The 24,237-nt window shown below is 31.4% G+C and overlaps 1 protein-coding gene across 2 annotated transcripts in view; it reads right to left on the bottom strand.

The window, feature by feature from the left end:
* Nucleotides 1–23,918, bottom strand: part of LOC143913984 (lachesin-like) — a 235,761-nt gene extending 211,843 nt beyond the window's left edge. For both annotated transcript variants that reach the window (XM_077434039.1, XM_077434038.1), the window contains exons 1-2: nucleotides 23,750–23,918; nucleotides 23,413–23,600 (exon numbers count right to left, since the gene is read on the bottom strand). The gene's annotated coding sequence lies outside the window, so the exon portion shown is untranslated. The remainder of the gene's footprint in view (nucleotides 1–23,412; nucleotides 23,601–23,749) is intronic.
* Between the last annotated feature and the right edge of the window lie 319 nt (nucleotides 23,919–24,237).

Here is a 24,237-nt window from a genome sequence, read left to right as displayed (position 1 = left end):
GTAAAAAAATTTCAGTCCGATTTAGCTAGCGGTTTGGGAGATAATTTAATTCAAAAACTTAAAAAAAGAGGACACCTATAAGGGCAGGTACCATTTCGGGTCAACTTAACATATGAAAAAAAATTACGTCGTATTGATAAGAATTTCAGTAACCGATACTAAGTTTTAGTTCGATAGGACTAACGGTGTTCAAAAAAGACCGAAAATATACAGACACCACACACACTTTTTTCTAGATCATGAAAACGTGATCAGCGATCAATTTTTTTGAGCTCTTTTCCTATTATGCTGTGCATTAACATTAGAATATTATAATACTGTGATTACTAAAAAATTAATTTAAATTTGTTAAATAGAAAATGGTCAGTAGATCAGTAGCTATTCAAATATATATAAGATGTATTGTGAACATAATTTAGCAATAATAAAAAGCAATTAAAAATCAAAAATATCTGCAATGTATAAAGTTTGTTTCAAATATGAAGTATAGAAATAAAATTTTTGATATTTGGAATAGTTTTAGATGACGTCTTAATAGATAATAATGATGAAAGAGGCAAGTACTTTTACAACTTTGTACAATACATATGAATGCAAGTCTGTTAAGTGCTCAAACTTGTCAACTGACTATTCGCGGCTTAACTTTCCCATACGATTAAAACCTTGATATAATTACAGTTTCTGAAACTTCTAGTGGAAGCTAGTGACAAGATTTTATTAAGAATTTAAGAGTACTTATGCGAGGTGTCAATGGTTGGGTAAATGGAACAACTCAACTCTCACAAGTATCTTCAAGTTTGAATGGAACTTTATAAGACCCGTTAATGTTAAGATTTCATAACGACAAGTGATCGTACACATATTTAAATTAAATAAATGTACATTGACATATGTATATACCATATTTATATAAATTGCACAAAAATTCTATCGAAATTATATCCGATAGAAAAATAATTTACAACTAACTTGTGTACCTATTTATACACATACATAACTTACGGTTTACCTGCAATCCTGATATTCGTGCGACCTTAAATCATGGCTGAGTTCTAGCGCAGGGTCCGTTAATAGGTGCGGGGAAGGACACAAATGAACATTTCCGTTTGCGGGATGCACCCCTAATGCAATTGCGAAGCTAAATGCATTTTGCGCGAACCCCGAGAGTGCACCTGTAGGGGCTACTTTAGGACTAACAGCTTAACGCAATTTATTGCCGTATATATATCATCGTTTGCCGGACACCTGTACATAATTTAATATCCTCAAATCTCACCCACTTTCGCTAACTAGTTTCATTGCAAACCTGCAACCTGCTCTCACACAACTGCATACATTAACCCTCCCTCACCGAAGTGGGGTATGCAAGTGCCCCAATTTTTACGTTTTTCGTAATAACTATGTGGTTTTCAAAGCTATACACCCTATATTTCTTGTATTCCTGGAATGAACTACAAGAAATTTATTTGAATAGATTTTGTATGATTTAGAAAAGGGATCATCGTAAAAAAATACATTTATAAATTTCTACGTTCCAAAGTATGATTTAAAGGCGGTAGCGATAAGTCATGTTTTTGACTGTTCGCCTGCATATTCTTGTTGATCGATGAATCAATGCGAGAGAAAGGCACGTGGCTATTGAATCATGCAGTCGCCTGTTAGCCTTACCTACATATGTGCGTTTGCATGTCGATACTTGTCGTTATTTTTTAATACAAAAATAGTCAAAAACATGCAATAGGACTAAAACTTTTTTATGTTGATTCTTCCAATCGCTTTGAAACTTTGCCATTTTGTAAGGTTTGCCCGCTGATAGATATTTCAATTGGATCGGCTAATTCGATGGGGGAACAATAATCGTAATAAATACGTTAATAAGAATCCGAAAATGTTGGAGACTATGATAGTTAAATATTTGCCACTAGCCTGTAGCCTTATATAATATGTATGTTTGAATTTCCGCTCCCCACTCGTTTTGTTAGATTTTAATTGCTTAAACACCTACAACTTTATCTTTATCACACTATATCTTATAAAATTTGAATTTTAGGCCCTCATTATCTCTCATATATATTTATCAAGTTATTGTTTTCGTCGCTTTTGGCGCGTGGTTATTGAGTCATGCAGTCGCCTGTTGGTCTTTATGTGCGTTTGCATGTTGATGATTGTCGTTATTTTTTAATACAAAAATAGTAAAAAAAATGCTATATGTCTAAAACTTTTTTATATTGATGTATAATATAATTAATAAGATATATATTGAACCCATTTGTATTGAGAAAAGCTGTATTTTGATTTAAAAATACTGGGGACTTACTCGACCCCGGTTCGGGACACTCGTTCAATCTCGAAGCTCCGTCCTTCAAAGGTTAAACATATTCATAAACGTGTGTTTTTTATAAACCTATTCATAAAGGTGTGCTTTGAGATGTTTAAACTAAACTTCATTCATTTTTATGTACATATGTTTCAGTCGAAGTGTATTTTCAATTGTAATCATAGATATATAATACACATTGTATAATATATCTATGCACATTGTATTATATATATATATATATATATATATATATATATATATATATATATATATATATATATATATATATATATATATATATATATATATATATATATATATATATATATATATATATATATATATATATATATATATATATATATATATATATATATATATATATATATATATATATATATATATATATATATATATATATATATATATATATATATATATATATATATATATATAATACACAGTGTATTATACATCAATGACTGTAATACATATATTCCAACTGGCGTTAAATTTCATTTATATTCGAATACAATTCAACTTGTAAATTATATCTGTACAAGCGATTTAAATAATGTAAGCCAGTTGTAATATAACATTCGAGTTTAACAGCTCTGATGTCATTAAACATATTCATAAACGTGTGTTTTTCATAAACCTATTCATAAGCGTGTACTTTAAGCTGTTTAAACTAAACTTCATTCATTTTTATATACATACATATGTTACATTCGAAGTGTATTTTCAGTTGTAATACATATATTTCGACTGGCGTTAAAGTTCATTTATATTCGAATACAATTCAACTTGCGAATTATATCTCTACAAGCGCAAAAATACACTTCCAATAATGTAAGTCAGTTGTAATATAACAGTCAAGTTTGACAGCTCTGATGTTTAACGAATGCTTTAGAATTCAATAATGCGTTAATACTTGCTATATATATCGAATAAAGGTAACGAGTACTGTATTACGATAATTCTAAGAACGTGTATAAAACAAAAATGTTACTTTCTAACTCAATTTACCAGTCGAGTGACGTTTTCATGAAAATCTAAACTTACAATCTAACTTAGTACCAACTTATAGTTGAACTGTATTTTCAGTTGTAATATATTTTGACCAGTTGGAAATTAATTCGCTATATGCATAAACTTACGTGGATAAGACGGAATATATTCTAATTAGTTAAAATATGTATATTACAACTGAAAATACACTTAAACTTTATCGGCAGTAGGTACCAGGTTAAATGGAATATATTCCAAGTAATCAAAATATAATACAACTGAAAATACAATTCAATTGTAACGTAACTTTAACGCAATATTGTAGACTATCTATCTAACAAGCTAGCCAATTATTTCTGAAAATTAGTTTTTAACTATTATTTATATGCAAATATACCATTGGAATTTAAAAAATAACTTTGACACATTACTGCGGAATGACTATACCTCATCAAGGCAACTAATTATTTTTACAAATCAAAATAATTGCGTGTTAAACCGATATGATCATTGTTAAAATATAAATTCATCATCGGACTTTAAAATATTTTCATTCAAAAGTACACTTTTCATAAAAAGCTTCTTACATTTGTCGTACAATATTGTCGCAATTCTACGAACTGCTTTTAAGTCTGCAAATCACAACTCTTGCTTTTTTAAACAATATATAATAACTATAAATAAAATGCAAATATATGTATGTAATTGTACAATAATTAAAAATATTATAATTTTAAATATGTTTCCTATAACTTTGGCGCAATACCACATATCAAATGTAAGAAATCAGGTCAACTAATCATTATAGTTATGCATTATTACAACTAATCACTATGCATTATTTTCTGAAGTTGTCTATATACATGTAGTGTAAAACCAAAATTTAATATTTTGTTTATAGAGGTGATCATTCGACAGATCAGCGATCTAATATAATGCTAGAAACAAAGGATTTTAAATATACCTTATCACAAAAAGATTTGCACACTTTCTCTAAATGTAGAACTACGCATTTCCTAACGTGCGATATTTTCATACGAAATGAAAATACTATATTATTATTTTATAGTATATTTAAAATAAAATTTCGTGCATTACGGAACATTAAATAAAACTTCATCCATTGTTTGCATAACTTTGGCGCAATATTACCTACCAACTGTAAATCATCAAGACAAATAATTACCATTGTTATATAGTGTCATTATCCTTGTATTCAAATATAAAATTATAATTGTTGGATAAAAGATAATCTGGGATTTATTCCGGTTTTGAAGAGGGCATATTTTCGTGTTGCTGCTTACATTATATGAACCTTCACGAATAGATGTATGTAGTTCTTTTTATTCAAAAATTGGAAACAGATATGACGAATTAAGAAAATGAAGAAAACTAAATAAATAATGTCGGTATAATATACATTCATAATACATACAATATACGAGAATAGTATCCGGGAAAAATCGAACGCATGTGGGGCATAGATTGCGTCGTGGCAGTTTCTCTCGCAAAAACGGGCCAAATTATGTGCCTTCTGTGATATGTGGAAGGTAATGGTGGGATATAACATTTTTTTTTCTCGTCGCAAACAGCCGAAAATATAATAACGACTACGACTACAATGGCAGGGTAAAGCGAAAGTTAAACACATAAACACGAAAGGGTCGAAGGTTCGCTCGTAAAAGCGACCATTAACAAAATAATCCATATTGTAAATCACACGAATCGATCGTAATATTGATCTTTTGTGATAGTGGCTTTTTTCTTAAATTTTTCATGTCTCGGAAATCGGTAAAAAAAATATATAGATAACGTACATACATATATGCAAGCACAGTCGATGCAGCTCTACCGAAAATTCAGAAGCCTCCTGAACATTATGAATCAATATTTCCTCTCTAGTATAGTATTATACTTCTCAACCTTTGAAGGACAGAGAGTCGAGATTGAACGAGTGTTCCGAACCGGGGTCGAGTAAGACCCCAGTATTTTTTAAGAAAAATACAGCTTTTCTCAATATAAATGGGTTCAATATATATATTATTAATCATTTTATACGTCAACATAAAAAATATTAAGTCCTATAGCATGTTTTTGACTATTTTTGTATTAAAAAATAACGAAAAGTATCGACATGCAAGGTAAGGCCAACGTGCGACTGCATGACTCAATAACCACGCGCCAAAAGCGATGAAAATAATAGCTAACGAAAATATAGCTATCTCTTTCATTGGAACTTTAAATCATACATTGGAACGTAGAAATGTATAAATGTATTTTTTTACGATGTACCCCTTTTCAAAACAATACAAAATCTATTAAAATAAATTTCTTGTAGTTTATTCTAAAAATACAAGAAATATAGGGTGTATAGCTTTGGAAACCACATAGTTATTACGAAAAACGTAAAAATTGGGGAACTTCCCATTTCGGTGAGGGAGGGTTAATAAGTCCTGCAAGTACATAAAAGCATAATTAAATGATGAATCAAATACATCAAAGTATGAATTGAGATTTACCGAAGTACATATGTACATATATTATTTAATGTGAAACCAAATCGAAGATTTCAGAATGGTAATTGTTTGGTGCTTTGGGCTGTTGATCCTTTTCATGATCATGGATATAGAAAATTTGTTAAAAAACTATCATTAAAAGCAAGAATCATTCAAAAAGTAAATGCATATGCACTCTAATGCGAAAATTATGTTCATATTCAGTGGATTATAATTAAATCATGAGCCTCGTCTCTAATAGGATGGGTTTTGGTAGAATAAAAGTTAAAAGTGTTGTAATATTGTTGTATTCACCCATATATGGGATGTGGAAAATACTTATATTGAGTGATGCAATTTGAAATTGTAACTATGTACGTTTCCGGAAAACAAGACCTCGCTATTTTAACACGAGTATATGCATGTGCAAATTGCACGTGCATTCCTATGAATGATGCATAAAAACGAGTGGGTATAAACTATAACATTTTTCAATCGTGCCGCAAATCCAATCCATCTAATTAAATTCATAAATTTAAAACGAAAAAAAGTGTCAATATGTATTCTGTATTCTAAGTACATATGTTTATCAGAAATATTTTTTATTGCATCAAAATTAATATTTACTAGTGTTGTGCCCGATGAAATATCTTCGCATGGGTGCTTGCATATTGAGTTATTAAATAAACAAAAAAAATATAAAAGAAATGTGTCGGTTCTATGTTCGATCCGCATTTTTTTCAAATATATTTAATTTAATATTTATATGTAATTGTTTAATATGAAATAAAAACGGTAAAAACTTACCTACATATAAACAATATAAAACACCAATAGAAAAATTAATTAATTAATTAATTTTCAATAGATGACGCTACATGTTTCGAGACTATTGACTTAGAGGAAAAATTGGTAACAAACACTATATATATAGAAGCTTTTTCTTTCGTTATCATATTCGTACATTTTGTGAGTATTATACTACGGGGAGCGTTATTGCAAACAGACACACACAGAATAGCGCTATTATATATATACCTAAAACTAATTATTGTATTCTTATGATCGTTGAGATTATATTTATTTGTATTATTAAGCTTTTATTGAATCCAAATTAATATAGGTGTATTCGATTTGATTAATAAATTAAAAAAATATTGTTTATAAATTTTTGTAGGCAAATAAATACTAAAACTCTACTGAAATTAATATTCGGTTGATACTTACCGAGGGAACCTTTATTTATTTATATATTCGAAATAATTGAAATTCGATCATTTCCAAACATTTATTAGCTAAAAACTATTACGTAAAAGTATAAAAAAAATTCCACACACGAATAGACTAACAATTTCATACAATCACAAATCCACGAATTTCCATCGTAATAAAAACCAACAACGGAATAAAAGCCGATACGTATATCACAAACCGTTCCAAACGAAAAAGCGATAAATTGACTCGTTATTCTTATCAATCACACATACATATGTACATATATTCTATGATTCGCAACTACTTGGATATACATATAGTTGGATATATCAGAATTAAATAAACGCATGCGTCATGATTTTATAAATTTGAATGAAATTATGTAAATACGTATATTCCAGAAGTGTTTAAATATGCATGTATCCATCTAAATACATTTTTAATGTTAAATTGATTTAAAATGGAATTTCTATTAGTTTAAATAAAATAAAAAAATATATATAAATTCTTGTAAAACGGACGTGCCTTTAATATTCCATTATTATTATTCTCCTTGGATAGTATAGCGACATTTTTACAGTCTACTATGTAATGAAGTGTCTTGAGAAGGGTATTTCTCCAGTGAGTGTCTCAAGTTTGCCGGAGGGACTAAGACTGAAATGATGAAAGGAATGAATGTTTGGTGAGCGGGATAAATATTTACCAATTTCAATTTAAACTGTCTCTAGAACTAAAATAAACATCGTCAAAATTTTAATTAATACAAAATTAACTACCCAAACTTTTCCACAAGCCAAATCGAGACAAACAAATCGAATTCTTGTTGGTAAGTTTGACAATTTCGTGTACTTGAAATAAATTAAACCAAACTATCATCTTCAAGCCCAAATAAACTCTTTGAATCTGGTAATTTAACCATCTGAAATGAACTTGATTGAAATTCATACACAATCAAATACCTTTTGACTTTCTGCCAGAAAGTATTTTATTTAAAACATACATACAAGTAATACATACAGGCTTCAACAAGATGGGACACGTGTCAGAATGAGACGTATCTGTAAGTCACTCTTTATCAAACTTTCCGATATACGGAGTGTCGGTTGAGATTTTTATTTTTACATACTTACGAGTATATACATATGTACATACATATACCAGTAAGGTCTAACAGGTAAACCTCAATGCGCCTTCCTGACTAATTACAAATATCGATGTACAATTATTAGAATAATTTTAAAAAAGCATCTTAGAGACATCTATGGATACTTTTGTGATAAACTTACATTTTCGGAGCTTTTTTTATATATAAATCAAAATGAAAAATACGAAAATTTGCAAGACATTTATGGGCAAATTTGCAGAATTTTTATACGAATCAAGGAAATTCGAGATGATAAAAAAAATTGCGAGAAATAGGTAAAGGTTGCCAATTTGTTGGAGCTTTTTCAATGAAAATCAGATAAATTAGCAAACTCTGATAGGAAACGATCGACCTGGAGTCACAAATCACAAAGTCTGGCCAGCAGCAAACAGTAGGACTCGAACCCGTGACAACTATCTTCAAAGGCATATTTTATTTTATTTTATTTTTTTACATTGATATATACCAGGAAGGCTTGACAAGAAGACCCCAATGTGCCTTCCTAGACAATTAATTACAAACAATGCAGCATTTTTATTACATAAATCACTGTATTACGAGAAGCTAAAGAACACGAAATTAACAATTAATTGACGGTTTTAGATTTGTACAAATTTTTACAAATTGTACATAAATTTAAATACAGAAGATTTTGTGACGAAGGTAGGATGATATTTTTGCCAATTTTGAGGAACTGTTTCAACAATGATCAGATAAAATTGGCAAACTCTAATAAGAAGCGATCGACTTGGAGTCACAATCGAACCCAATAATCACTTGGTGCTAAACATACACGCCACTACTGAGCCATACTGCTGGCTAATCACGGTTAATTGGAAACACATGTGCATATTTATTTATTTATTTTTTACCAGGAAGGCCTTACAGGTAAACCCCAATGCGCATTCCTGGCCAATTACAAATTACAATTATAATGCAGCATTTTTATTATAAGTCGTTGAATTACGAGACACTGAAAAACTCGCAAATTAACGAGACATCTATGAATTGTACATAAATTTTATTGTACATTGATCAAATAGTGGTGACATAGTACATAGGTAGGAAGGATTTTTAGCCAATTTTTAAACGGAAACCGTTTCAACAATTAAATCAAAGAAAATTGGCAAACTCCGATAGGAAACGATCCACCTGGAGTCACAAATCACAAAGTCACATACATATATTTTTTTATTATTTTATTTTTATTTTACATATATACCAGGAAGGCCTTACAGGTAAATCCCAATGCGCCTTCCTGGCCAATTACAAATACAAATGCAGCATTTTTATTATAAGTCGTTGAATTGCGAGACACTGAAAAAACTCGCAAATTAACGAGACATCTATGAATTGTACATAAATTTTTATTGTACATCAATCAAGTTTCAAATAGTGGTGACATAGTAGGTAGGAAGGATTTTTAGCCAATTTTTTTTTCCGGGAACCGTTTCAACAATGAAATTAGAGAACATTGGCAAACTCTGATAGGAAACGATCAACCTGGAGTCACAAATCCAGGTCTGACCAACAGCATACTCTGAAAAATTCATTTTCATTCAGGGATTGAACCCGGCACCTTCTTGACGCTAAGCAGAAGCTTAACGTCCGAGCTATGCTGCTGGCTATATATATTGTACATACATATGTACATATATTAAGTCATCATGACGATCGTTGAAATCGTCCGTACTTCTGCCGCACCAAACAAAGCCTCCAATCTGATCCAACCCTCAACCGAAACTCTCTATAAAGTCTTACAAATATGCTAACGTATGCAATGGCACCGTACGTCTCGTCAACGACGAAGGTGGGTGGCGAGGGGGTGGCTGGTTGGTGAGAACTTTCGCACACAAATTTGCGCGTTTGCGAGCGCGAAAGCCTCCTCTCTCGCTAGATAAGCCGAGCTTCTAGTTATACATAAAACATAAAGATTTGCGAGGGTGGGTGAGCGGGAGGGTGAGTGGGTGGGTGGGTGGGCGGGTGTATGGGTTGCACGCGCGAGCGCCACTTTCGCGGCGTCAGCTGTCGCACGACCCTAATACGCTTATAATAAACATTACGTATGGGTAAAAGAAGAAGGGCTTAATATAACCGTAGGCGGAGCGGCGGGGCCCAGTATTAGCGGCGTTCTGTAGAGAGGAGTGTGTGGCGAATATGAATGTGCAAAATGTGACCGATGATAATAAATAACTCGGAGAGGAGACGCGATCGTAAAAAGACGATGGAAAATGTTCGTATTATGTCCGTACTTAGAGGCGGCTATCATAATAATGGACATATAAATTATGGGTAACTTGGTTCGTAGCTCATAGTGAATTTATATAAAAATGTGTATTTTTTTTTTAAATTTTAAATGCTTTTTATTATTTTATCATTGAAAACTCGAGATTTTGCCAGAAAATGGGTAAGGTTGCCAATTTTTCGGAACCGTTTCAATGAAAATCAGAGATATTGGCAAACTCTGATAGAAAACGATCTACCTGGAGTCACAAGTCGAAGATCTGGCAAGCAGAATCTAGTGGGATTTGAAGCCGTGACAACTTTGTTACACAAAGCATTATATGCTTTAGGATAAACATAGTGTCCTAGACTATGTATACCAATAAAAGTATCTTGTCAAAGTTATCTGGCTATATCTGATTGGTGATCCGACAAAGTCGCGCAGGACATTGCCGTGCCGAGAAGTCTTCAAGAATAAATTCAATTTAATAAAATAGAATTTATTCTTAGAAGATGGGAAGGTAGAATAAAGAATGTCTATTTGAGAATGAAACGTAAAGGAGGTAAGTAAAAAATAGAGAAGCACTTCTACTGAAGATTCATTATCTTTAGTTTTATACAATCGAATGAAACTATTTTAAGGACTCAAAATATTGAACCAAGCTTCGGAAGTACTAGGCAAAACTACAACCGTCAGACTTTTTCGCGAAATTTAATTTTTTGCCTTTTGTATATTCGGCGTTTTTGGTAGCTTTGAAAAAAAATATTTTCAATTATTTTCATTGCAATTGGAAACTTCCACAAAATAAATTTATTTTATAATTTTGTGAAAAGTATGAAGCGCCCAATTGGGCTCTTGTGGAAACTTTTTTTAATGTTGGGCCCACGTGACTTTAATGTCTAAATATGAGAATATTTTATATATAAAATATCATATAAAAGAATTTACTATTGTCCTGCGCGGCTATGTCGATGCGACATTGTTGTTCGCGGTATTGTCAGCGCGGCATTATCGCGCGCGGCTTTGTCGGTGTGCCACATGCATACATATTTCATAAGAACAATAAAAAGCATTTATAAACCAACCTACAAGACATTGGTGATAAGAATGAAGTCTTTGGCTTTTGAATGAATGGCTGATCTTAAATGAAATAATTACTTTTCTTAACCAAAATTTGGATGACATCAAACCATTTTCCGAAGAAAAAGGTGTTTCATGTCAATGTAGAAAATGTATCCCGTCAAGTCGTTAATATAAAGTTGTATTCCCTTCAAGAGAAGTGAAAGTATAAAATCGAATATTTATCGACTTTGTTTCTTTACTATTTTCTACCCCTCATTGAATACACTGAGAAATTCACAACAGAATTACGAGAATAATTTTCCAGACACATCAATACGTGTTCAGACATTAATAACAGAGTGAAGCTAATAAAAAGCATTCTTTTTTATACGAACAATTTGTAATTAGGGCAACTTTTCAACTACAATATTATATTATATAATAAAAATCATTACATAATAATTTCTCCTAATAATAATACATTTTCATACTAGAAATATATGCATATCTTCTGCGGTATGTTTAATTTGAGCTATCTCACTGTATGTAATAAACAACTTTTACAATATAAATAGTACCACTTATCTGCATGTGTATAATATATCTACGAGAAAATATTGTGTATTTATATTAATTAGTAATGAAAATAGCTTCGTATGGTAGCTGATTAAATTGTTTTAAAACAGAATCAACAGGCACAGTTCTAATGAACATAACGAAGGTTAATTAATATGTATCAAGGGATACGAATCACTGAATACATAATTATGGATGTTCTTACACGTACATATGTACATACGTACGTAAAATGAATGTGTGAACGAATCAGCGTATAATAATTACAATAATAACACTAATCAGTGACAACATATTACATTATATTTGCATTGAAAATCAAAAGCGTAAAAATCCGTTACGACAACTTAATTACAGACCCGAAAAAACGTACCGAAACATATTATAATTTCGATCAACAACAGAAAAAAAAGTTTTCACATTAAAAAACACACGCTATCTGCGTTCGAAGGTTTCATCGAAGATTTTATATCAAAAAATTATGTGTTCCAGTATAAATTTCAACCATAAATATTTTTAAACCTTTTCGCTCGTGATTAATGAACTTAAATAACACGCGAGCAAATCGCCTCTTTGTTCACACATACACGAGTGCCCCGCGTACACGAACACACTCTAATTAATTCATACATACTAATGTATATAGAATCTCAAATGTAACTATGGCACTGTTGAATCGGTGTATTTAAAATATATTCTATTATTAAAGTTGCAACGGCACGACTTCAAAGGGAGTCATCGTTAGAAATCATCACGGCGCGAAGACAACCGGCATTCATAACAACATGAAAGGATCAAACTTCAACACTATGATAGTTATTATTTTGCAAATGTTATAAACGAATATGACAGATGTTGTGATATGACAGGACTTAAATAGAACAAATAAAGCCGACGCGTATTTTTGGCGCACTGGCTAATTGTGATGTATTGTGTTGACATCGTTGACTTAACTACAATTTTATTGTATCATCAAATAAAACCACCCATCAATAAAGTGTGGCGGATGAAGGCCATTCCAATATATCATATGTATGTACTTTCATTAATATTATCATAGTAATGGATCAGTATTATAATCGTACAATGATAACTTGGAGTGGAATAGGAAGTTTAATAACTTTTGATATGAAATTAAGCAAATAAAATTTTATTATTTGATTTTACATATATGTACATATGTATATCATGCCGTTTTAATACAAATTAAAAAAAAAATGATGAAAGGCGCATTTTTAGTCTGCACCGGATTTTATATCACTCGCCGTGATTCAATTTCCGGTCATGAAGCAAATTAAATTATGAGTACAATATTACATTTAAAAGAGTGCATTTCGACAAGAGTAGTCTTCCTGGACTTTGACCATATAGAAAATACCATACAAAAAATTAAGATTTAAAAAAAGAACCATTTTGAAGGAAACTCCACTTCATAGTACATAGGTAATAAAAAAGTTTAAAACTTAATTGCATTTGCGGTCAGTAATAGAGATCATGTGTCCAATCAAGAATGCTATATATGTATGTTTGTATATGTACATGAATACTTTAATGAGGTCATAAATATTACACCACCTTTTATAATTTATAAAACTTAAAATTACATATTATCTTATACAAAGTAATAATTGATAAAAGATAAAAACTTTTAAATCGAAAAGCAATGAAGCTAGGAATACATTTCAATATCTCCAGGAGATGTTGAATATACATATTATATATATATTTTATTGCGTTTGAGTTTGAATTTATTTGGAATATTTACCCGATTACAAAAGTTCAAAGCATACTTAATCTCGTAAAGTGAGGTCAGTAATACAGGTCGATTCTTATAATAAATTATTAATGCATACATAACACATGTTAAATAAATGGTCAATAATAAAACAAAAAGGTCTGTGTATGTGTGCAAATATCAACCGGTCAGTATTTTAATTAAATTGCCAGGTAATTTTAACAGCTGAAACATAATTTGATATTTTAAGTTGTATTGTGCTTCGATACCAATGCCATATTCGATATCGAATATGACATTGGTAAAATATTCAAATAATCGAATATTCGAATATATTTTATATCCCGCAATGGGAAAATTATGTTCTTTCTTGAAGAATAATTCCACACTTTGGATCGCTTAGACATGGCTTAAATATATCTATGTACATATATGCATATATATTTTTTATATTTTTTTTATTTTATTTTATTTTATTTATTTGGAAAATTTACAGTTTACAGTTTATTAGATTGATAGTAAAAAAAATATAATTATGTTAAGTAAACCATTAATAATTTTCACATATAGGTAAAAAAAGAAAAGCTCAAACAATTAAAATAAGAAACAAAAATGATAATAGAGTAAGATAGTTAAAGAAAACAAAAAAAGAAAAAAAATAGAAATAACAGTATAATAAAAATATCAGAATAATAAGAATAATAATATGATAAAAATTATGAAATAATATAAAAAATATAATATATAACAAAAAACAAAAAGACAAAATAAATACATCAAAATAAAAATTCATAATCATAATCATAAACTTTCATTAAAATTAATCATCGAAAAACAAATTTGCAATAATTACTCTAGCTTGTATAGCATTAATATTAAATAAGTCAAACATAGAAATTGTTAAGATTAGTGTGTTGACGGTGGAGCTTGCACGCCAGATGAATGAGCTTCTTCCATAATTAGAAAAAGTATTAGGTATGTAAAGGAGCTCATTACATCTAGTCATTCTATTTGGTACACGCAATGATAGTCTGCTCAATAATTGAGGACAGTCAATCGAGCCGTTAAGGATGTTCAAAATTGTTGAGATGTCAGCTATCTCCCTTCTTTTGACAAGAGGAAGTAGATGCTGACACCTACAAGCATCTTCATAGGAAGTATAGGTTAATCCAAAACGGCTACTGACGTACCTCAGGAATCTCTTCTGAATGCGCTCCAATCTGTCTCTTGCACCAGAGTAATCTGGGTTCCAAACTTGGGATGCAAACTCAACAATACTTCTTACGTATGCACAATATAGTATTTTGTATGATTTTATAGAAGTAAAGCATTTGGAGGACCGGATGACGAACCCGAGGGCCTTCGACGCTCGAGCTACAACATTGTCAATATGTTTACTAAAGGATAGATCAGAGTTTAAAAAGACTCCCAAATCCCTAATTTCCGATACCCTTGTGAGTCTATGTCCGTTAATTGAATGAGGAAAGTCAACTGGACATAGTTTTCTGGTGAAGGTTATGCAGGAGCATTTTGCTACATTAATTTCCAACTTATTTATGCTGCAATAAGCCTCTAGTCTGAACAAATCATCTTGTAGGGCCAAAGCATCATTTCGGTTGTCTATTCTCTTGAAAATCTTCATATCATCAGCAAATAATAGTACATTTGAATTCTGAAAACATTTTTCAATATCGAAGATGAAAATATTGAATAATAGAGGTCCCAAGAGGGAGCCTTGTGGAACACCAGAAGGAATATTCATCCATTTCGATATAAATCCATTTAATGAGACAGCCTGTGATCGACGCGTAATGTATGAGGTGAACCATCTATAGAGATCACCATGAATACCGATCTGTAAAAGTTTTTCAAGGAGAATATCGTGATCAATCTTGTCAAATGCCTTACTATAATCTGTATATTTAGTATCAACCTGAGACCGATCGTTCATGGCATTAGTAACGAAATCATTAAATAGTAGTAAATTTGTTGTAACTGAGCGTCCTTTCTGAAAACCATGTTGTTGCATACTAAGAGATTGCGAGATAGCTGGAAAAAGTTGGTCGTACACTAATTTTTCTAATATCTTAGCAAATATACATAGCTTTGATATAGGCCTGTAATTGGAAATTTCGTTTTTTTTTCCTTTCTTATGTACAGGAGATATGAATGCTGATTTCCAGATACAAGGTACAAGGCCCTCACTAATAGATCTTTTATAGATAATGGTTAGTGGTAAAGTTAGGCTTTCAGCACATTTTGAGATAAAAATTGGAGAAATTAAATCTGGGCCTGCTGTTTTATGAATATCAGTTGATTTCAAAATATTTAATACTTTTTCACTTCGAATTTCAATTGATCCAATTTCAGAGGAAGATGTGACAGAACAGACGTTGGTTGGTAAGGGATAAGAGGAAGTCGATTGATTAGAGACCGGTTTAAGGAACGTCGAGTAAAAGAAGGAAGAAAACAAATTACAAATGTCCACCCCCGTATCAGCAGTAATGTCACCATGATACAGAATATGAGGTAGGACGTTGTTTTTGTTCCTTGATTTAATGTAGGACCAGAATGCTTTGGGATTCAAGGAAATGTCGTTTTCTACTAAAGTCATATAATTTTTGAAACATTCTTTCTCTAAAGTTTTTGCCCGATTGCGTAATAGTACAAAGGTATGATGGTCAGCCAGGTTGTTATAATTTTTGAATTTCTTAAAAAATTTGTACTTTTCCTTCAGGACTTTTTTTAGGGGTGCAGTATACCAAGCGGGAAATTTTCTACTTTGAACATGTTTCTGTGGGATATATTTATCCCTTAAATTATATATAAGATTATAAAATGAATTTACAGCATCATCAAGAGAAACAGTATGTAAATAAGACCAAGAAACAGAGTTTAATTCATTTTGAATCTCGTTATAGTTACCAAGATCAAAAAGGAATCTAGTATAAGGTTTAGATTTAAGTGATCGATAAAAAGTTAGATCAGCAGTAATTAACAGAGATTTATGATAAGGATCCTCAGGAACGAGAGGATCTAAACAGGCATCTACTACCAAATGTTCATTTGATAAAACTAGATCAAGAATACGGCCGAATAAGTTAAGTACTCCATTATATTGTTTAAAATTACAAAAATGTAATGCATCAATAAGAGTCATTTCGGTGCTTCTTAACGAATTGATAGGTATAAGTCCTCCTCTGGAGATATCCTGGGACCATTGGATGTTACTTAGATTGAAATCTCCAACAATTAAAAATCTATCATCCGGGTAGTTAGTTGAAATAGTAGACATGTTTTCAAGAAAATTAGTAAGTTGAGTATTAAAAGAATTACCTATGTTCTCAGAACATAAATACAATACACATATATGAAATTTGAGAAGGTTGCGATGATTAGTGGTGCTGCGTAAAGTGATTATAAAAGTATATTATAAATTTATATTATTTTTATAATTATTATTATTAATACTACTACATATTTTAAAAGAAACGAAAGAATACCTGTAGGTATCCTGACAATTCACTGTTATTATCCTGTAGTCTCAATTTTCAGCAAAAAATTCAAAGCCTTCATGTTATGTAACAAATCAACGTTCTCAATTTTTAATTATTAGTGATAGATTAATTTCCGATTATTAAGTTTGACATTTAATAACTTTCTATTATTCTAAATATGGTTACTGACCAAAAACTTTGGAAGACCGAGCTTTGCTCGGAAAATTTCCCCAAGTAAATGATATATCATGGTTAAAAGTCATTTGCGTTTATATTAAGCACCAATAGGTTACCGGGATCGATCCCGTGCTAATATTTAATGCTGATGGTCAGACTTGGATATTTGTGACTCCATCTTTGTCAATCTTTTCCTATCAGAGTTTGCCAATTTATCTGATTTCACTGTTGAAACGGTTGCTCCATCAAATTGGCAAAAATCAAGCTACCCGCTAATGTCACAAATATCTGAATTTGATTTATGTTCAATATGTAGAAAGATATGTAGAAGTCCAAATCCATATACGTCTCTGTGTATTAATTAATTATTTACTTAATAGTTAATTTCGTGTTCTTCAGTGTTTCGAAATACAGCGATTTATGTAATAAAAATGCTACAGTATTTGTAATTAATGGTCTAGAAAGGTGTATTGGGGTTTACCTGTTAGGCCTTGCTGGTATATATCTATGTGAAATAAGATATCTGAAATGCGCTAATACAAGTGGTATTCTAAATACGTATTATTTACTAGTAAAGTGGTCATCTTCCGGTAGAGCTACTATAAATTCACACGTATACAATTCAAATTGAAATTGAATTTCCTGTTGATACTTTCTTTAGAACTGCCACAGTTTTGAAAGCTATTTTAATTTAATTTATTTGTGCGATAACGAGACGCACCGATTGATTGTGACCGTAAATATGCGTATTATTTGAAACAAATGATGTCACACAGAAATGTTTTTCGTTTTCTTTTTAAATGTCTATTACTATTGCGTCAATTCTTTCAGTCGCTTTTGATCATTGAAGACGTAACAAGTGCGTGTATTCAGAGCAGATTTTTTCGAACATACGTATGTTTAATTATTATCAATTATAATACTTTGTGTGTGAAATTATTTTCTTTGCTATTAAATCGAAAATATTTCAGATCTACATACCCGTTCGAAATATAGTTTAAAAAATAAATAAGTTAGAGGCGTTTTCGAGAGATTGTGATAGTTCTGTAGGTCCTTCGAAACGAAAAAGTATGAACATGTCAAGATACGAAGATTCAGTTGAAACTATCCTCATACATATAATATATAGTTAAATCAAAAATGAGCAGAAGGAATACCAATTAGCGGTCAAATGTGTATGGAAACAGTCAAGTTTTTCCATGAAAAATTTGCATTAGTAGACAACTTCAATGCTTCGTCTGGCTGGTTGACTAGATTTTTTTTATATTTTAGCAACAGTAGTACTAACTATAGGTACTAACGGCCACACATCTGCTTAACTATAAGCGTTTTTCTTAATAAATAATGAGTATTAAAATTATGAAACAAAAAATTGTGTTATTAATATGATATTATACTAGAAACCAAGTCTAAATTTGATGATTCGGATTATCCGTATTTTTCAATTATCTGTGGCCTCCCTCCCCAGCATTAGCCCGGATAATCGAGAGTATACTGTGAATGTAGTTGCAACCAGATCTTAGTATCTTGACTTTTTCGTTTCGAAGGACCTGTAGAACTATCACAATCTCTCGCGAACGCCTCTAACTATATTTCGAACAGGTATGTAAATCTGAAATATTTTCGAGTTAATAGCAATGAAAATAATTTCACACACAAAGTATTATAATTGATAATAAGTAAACATACGTATGTTCGAAAAAATCTGCTTCAAATACACGCACTTGTTACTTCTTCGATGATCAAAAGTGACGCAATAGTAAAATACATTTAAAAAGGGAACGAAAATCATTTCTGTGTGAGATCATTTGTTTCAAATAACACGCATGTTTACGGTCGCAATCAATCGGTGCGTCTCATTATCATATAAGAACAATATAAAAAATAAATAAAGAAGTATGTTTGAATTTTTAGGAAACGAAAACTTTTGTCAAAATCCTAAGATTTTTATCTAGCTTTGGAATCTTTTCAGATAAAAAAAAGGTTGAGAAACTATGTTGTAGAATGCTAACTAGGTATAATACATGACCGAGCATTATATTGAAAAAGTGATGGACGCGTGTACGTTTAGCCGGCTATAGTCGTACGGCCGGTTTTGGAATAGAAATGTAGACGCAGAAGGGAGGGTGGAGCTCAGGGGGTGGGTGGGTGGGAGGAAGACAAAAGTGGTCCAAGATAAATGATGGAAACCCGCGGTATGGGGTGAAAGCGGAAGCCGGGATGTGAAAAGTGGACGTTCCTTTGTGCTGCTAGTCCTACCCCATCCCTCACCTCACATTCCCTCCCCAACCGCGTGTTCCTTATTTCTTCGGCGGGTAAAATTCGCTGAATTACACCCCCCGGCCACCTAATGGACGATCATAGTCCGTCTCGGCGATCGTATCAATTGCGATCATAACGATCGCGAGAAAAACGACTGACGTTAAGCGAAACGATTCATCACTTTAATGCGCCATCACGTTTTATATATTTGTCGTCGAACATCAAAGTGCACCCAATGGTGGCTGTGGAACGGATTGGGAATCGCTGACAGTGTGTGATTCAAATGAACATACATACATACATAAATAGAGGATTGAAAAATATTTTCAATAATATATAGCTTCAAAAAATGTGGCAGTTCTAAGGAAAGTATCAACACCAAATTCAATTTCAATTTAAATTCTTTATGTGTGAGTTTAGGGTACCTCTACCAGAAGACGACCACTTTTCTAGTAAATCTAATATATAATTTCTAAAGAGACTTTGTATGTACATAAGTATTTTTGGTTGTTAACATTATTTTAAATATTACTATATAGTATTTTCATTTCGTAGGAAGATATCGCACGTTAGGAAATGCGTAGTTCTACATTTAGAGAAAGTGTGCAATAAATCCCAGATTATCTTTTACCCAAAACTATACCCAATACTATTCTCGTATATTGTATGTATGTATTTTGAATGTATATTATACCGACATGTCTTTGAAATTCTTCGATTTTCATTATTTTTTATTTAGTTTTCTTAATTCATCATATTTGTTTCCAATTTTGAAAAAGAAGTACATACATCTATCGTGAAGTTTCATACATATAATGAAAGCAGCAACACGAAAATATGCCCTCTTCAAAACCGCAATAAATCCCAGATTATCTTTTACCCAACAACTAAAATTTTATATTTGAATACAAACATAATGACACTTTATAACAATGATAATTATTTGTCTAGATGATTTACAGTTGGTAGGTAATATTGCGCCAAAGTTATGCAAAAAATGTATGAAGTTTTGTTTAATGTTCCGTAATGCACGAAATTTTATTTTAAATATAATACAAAATATAAATATAGTATTTTCATTTTGTACGAAGATATTGCACGTTAGGAAATGCGTAGTTCTACATTTAGAGAAAGTGTGCAAATCTTTTTGCGTTACGGTATATTTAAAATCCTTTGTTTCGAGCGGTATATTCGATCGCTGATCTGTCGAATGAACGACTCTATAAACAAAATATTACATTTTGGTTTTACACTACATATACAGACAACTTCAGAACATAATGTATAAGGATTAGTTGTAATAATACATGACTAATGACTTACATTCAATATGTGGTATTGCGCCAAAGTTGTACGAAACATATACTTTTAATTATTCTACAATTACGTACACATATATTCGAATTTTAATTACAGTTATTATATATCGTTTAAAAAAGCAAAAGTTGTGATTTGCAGAAGTTATTAGTTGGCTTGGCGACTTAAAAGCAGTTCGTAGTATTGCGACAATATTGTATGACAAATGTTATGAAAAGCTTTTTATGAAAAGTGTAGAATGAAAATATTTTAAAGTCCGATGATAAATTTGCATTTTAACAATGATCATATCGTTTTAAAACGCAACGATTTTGATTTGTAAAAATTTGGCTGTTGGCTGTTCCGCAGTAATGCGCCAAAGTTATAGGAAAAGTGTATGAAGCTTTGTATGAATAAAAATGTATGAAACTTTTTTAAATTCTAATGGTATATTTGCGTCTCTATTATTTAATTTCGAAAGATACTTTGTATATATCTATGTATGTAAGTATTTTTGGTTGGGAACGACGAAAACAAGTCAAAGTTTCTACGACGACGATTCGATTGGTTGAAGATAATTTTTTTTTTGATTCAAATAAATTTAATAAAAAAATAAATGAATATTTACTATTAGATTCGCCATTTTTAAGCTGTTTATATTACAAATACTGAGCGAAGCCGGGTAATACAACTAGTAATATATATATTTAGAATAACACTTGTATTGGCGCATTTCAGATATTATATTTTATTTTTATTTTACATAGATATATACCAGCAAGGCCTAACAGGTAGACCCCAATGCGCCTCCCTAGATAATTAATTGCAAACATTGTAGCATTTTTATTACATAAATCGCTGTATTTTGAGAGACTGAAGAACAGAAAATTAACAATTAATTAATTAATGAATTAATCCATATAGACATCTCTGGATTTAGACTTGTACGTAAATTTTTACATATTGTACATTAATCAAATTCAGATATTTGTGACATAGCGGGTCGGATGATTTTTTCCAATCTGATGGAGGAACCGTTTCAATAATGAAATCAGATAATTTGGCAACCTCTGATACGAAACGATCGACTTGGAGTCACAAATATCCAAGTCTGTACAGCAGTATTGAATATTAGCTCGGGATCGAACCCGGTAACCTCTCGGTGCTATACATAAACGCAACCACCGAGACATACTGCTGGCTACGAAAGCAAATGCAACGAAAACTACGAAAAATCTTATATATAAAACCAAAACGGCGTCTGTAATTCGTTTCTGATTGGCCATCCTCAAAGTCGTTTTTGATTGGCTGGATTGGTCAAAGACGTCTGTGATTCTTCGGTCGTTAAATAATATTAATTTTTTTTATATACAAATAAATTTAATACAAGAAAAAATGAAGATTTTTTCATGTTATTCTCACTACTAGACTGCATTTCCATTTCAACTTACTTTTAGTATATCCGTGCTTAAAAGGGAAGAGATCGTCTAAAGTGGACCGAGCGAAGCCGGGTGCTACCCGGGTAGCACCGGGTACTTTAATAGTAGTATAAAACAATATATAACTCCACCAAAATGCATTAGATTAATTCATACTTGTTCTATCTTACGGGAATAAGTTTTAAACTAGTTTTATATACTGTATATGTAATCAAATATATAATTTTGAAAGAGACTTTGTAAGTATATAAGAAAATATGCAATGTTGGTTCGTAAATCCTTGACGTCATCCAGCAAATGAATATTCAAACAAAATTTAAATAAAATAAATCTATTCAAATAAATGTAATAAAACGTTTACTATTAGATTGGCCATGTTTAAGCGGTTTATATTACAAATACCGAGCGAAGCCGGGTAAAAACACTAGTATAATATAATATTTTTGGATTGGATTTTACCTCTGTGTGTTTTATCTCAGTATTTTTTTAGTTCATATAAATAATAATTATTTAAATCTCAATTCGGTAATGCATTGGAGCACGCCTTTTTATATAAATGTAAAATATAACATATACATTAATATGATTTAAAAGTATTTATAAAAAATTAAAAGTATAACACTCATAAATCATTTTTAATTATTCGACTATTTTAAAACACCGGACCCATACCGATATTCTATCATTTTAATATTTAAATCGAATTGAATAATAAAACACGATCCTAATCATAATACACTGTCGACGATTAATCTAAATGTCAAATAATATGAATTGAAAGCAAATTTCAATTGATATCATTCAGTTTAAATTATAATCAAATATTCAGTATAAATGTCATCTAATCTTATTAAATTTATAATAAAAAAAGTAACTTTGAAAACAAATTATCAGGACAAATAAACATGACAAGCAGTTCAACCATTCAAACATCAAATAAATACAACAGTTACACTCACATGATAATGTAACGCCGAATGATACAGTTACATCATCCCACGCGGAACAACATTTCCCTATCTTTAGAGCGGGACGACAACCGATCCGGAAAATGTCATCGAACACAGAAAAAAATCACACATCCAATTAATCCGCGGTGGAAACAAAATCACATATATCATCGACGAGAAAAATCACTAGAACAACACTGGAAAAGACACACAAGACAATAATAAAAAGGTTAACGTTCACTCGTACAGCAATATGTAGAAAGCGGGATCGGCGCACGTGAAAACATCGTACATTTTACATACATATAAATTTGTATGTGTGTATTTTTTTTTTTTTACGACTCACTTTTTTATTATTATTTTTTTGTCGTTGCTGTTTTATTTATTGATGAGTTTTACATTTGTCGGTATTTCGGTTCGCGGTTGCGGTTTGAGCGCGCGCGCGCGCGGGTTTTTTGATCTGGGAGGAGAGGGTTTTAGTGAGGGCCGGCGTCTTTGGCGTCTCGACGCTGACTGGCGCTTGAGGGGATTTGAGGGGCGCATGCGCCGCACTGGCGTCACCCCTCGACCACCCCCCGCCCTTATGGATCACAATTATCGCAGCCACCCTCCGGCCCTGGACGCAAGCCCTACACTGCGTACAAGGCGTCTTATCGCCGCTGATGATAGTAAACAACGGTACGCTGTTGTTGCTGGTCTCATAAGTTTGCATGTGTCGACTAAAAATAAAACTATCACTGTTTGATCTGTGTACATATATTAAGCCTGTATTGGTTTGAAAGTTTGTTTTGTAGGAAGAGACAACTGAACTTTGAGGCTATGGGTTAAACGTCA

Source organism: Arctopsyche grandis, chromosome 7 (genome assembly GCF_051622035.1).
Source record: "Arctopsyche grandis isolate Sample6627 chromosome 7, ASM5162203v2, whole genome shotgun sequence".
Taxonomy (NCBI): domain Eukaryota; kingdom Metazoa; phylum Arthropoda; class Insecta; order Trichoptera; family Hydropsychidae; genus Arctopsyche; species Arctopsyche grandis.
Note: the sequence above shows the minus strand (reverse complement) of the source record. Positions and strands in the feature narration are given on the sequence as shown.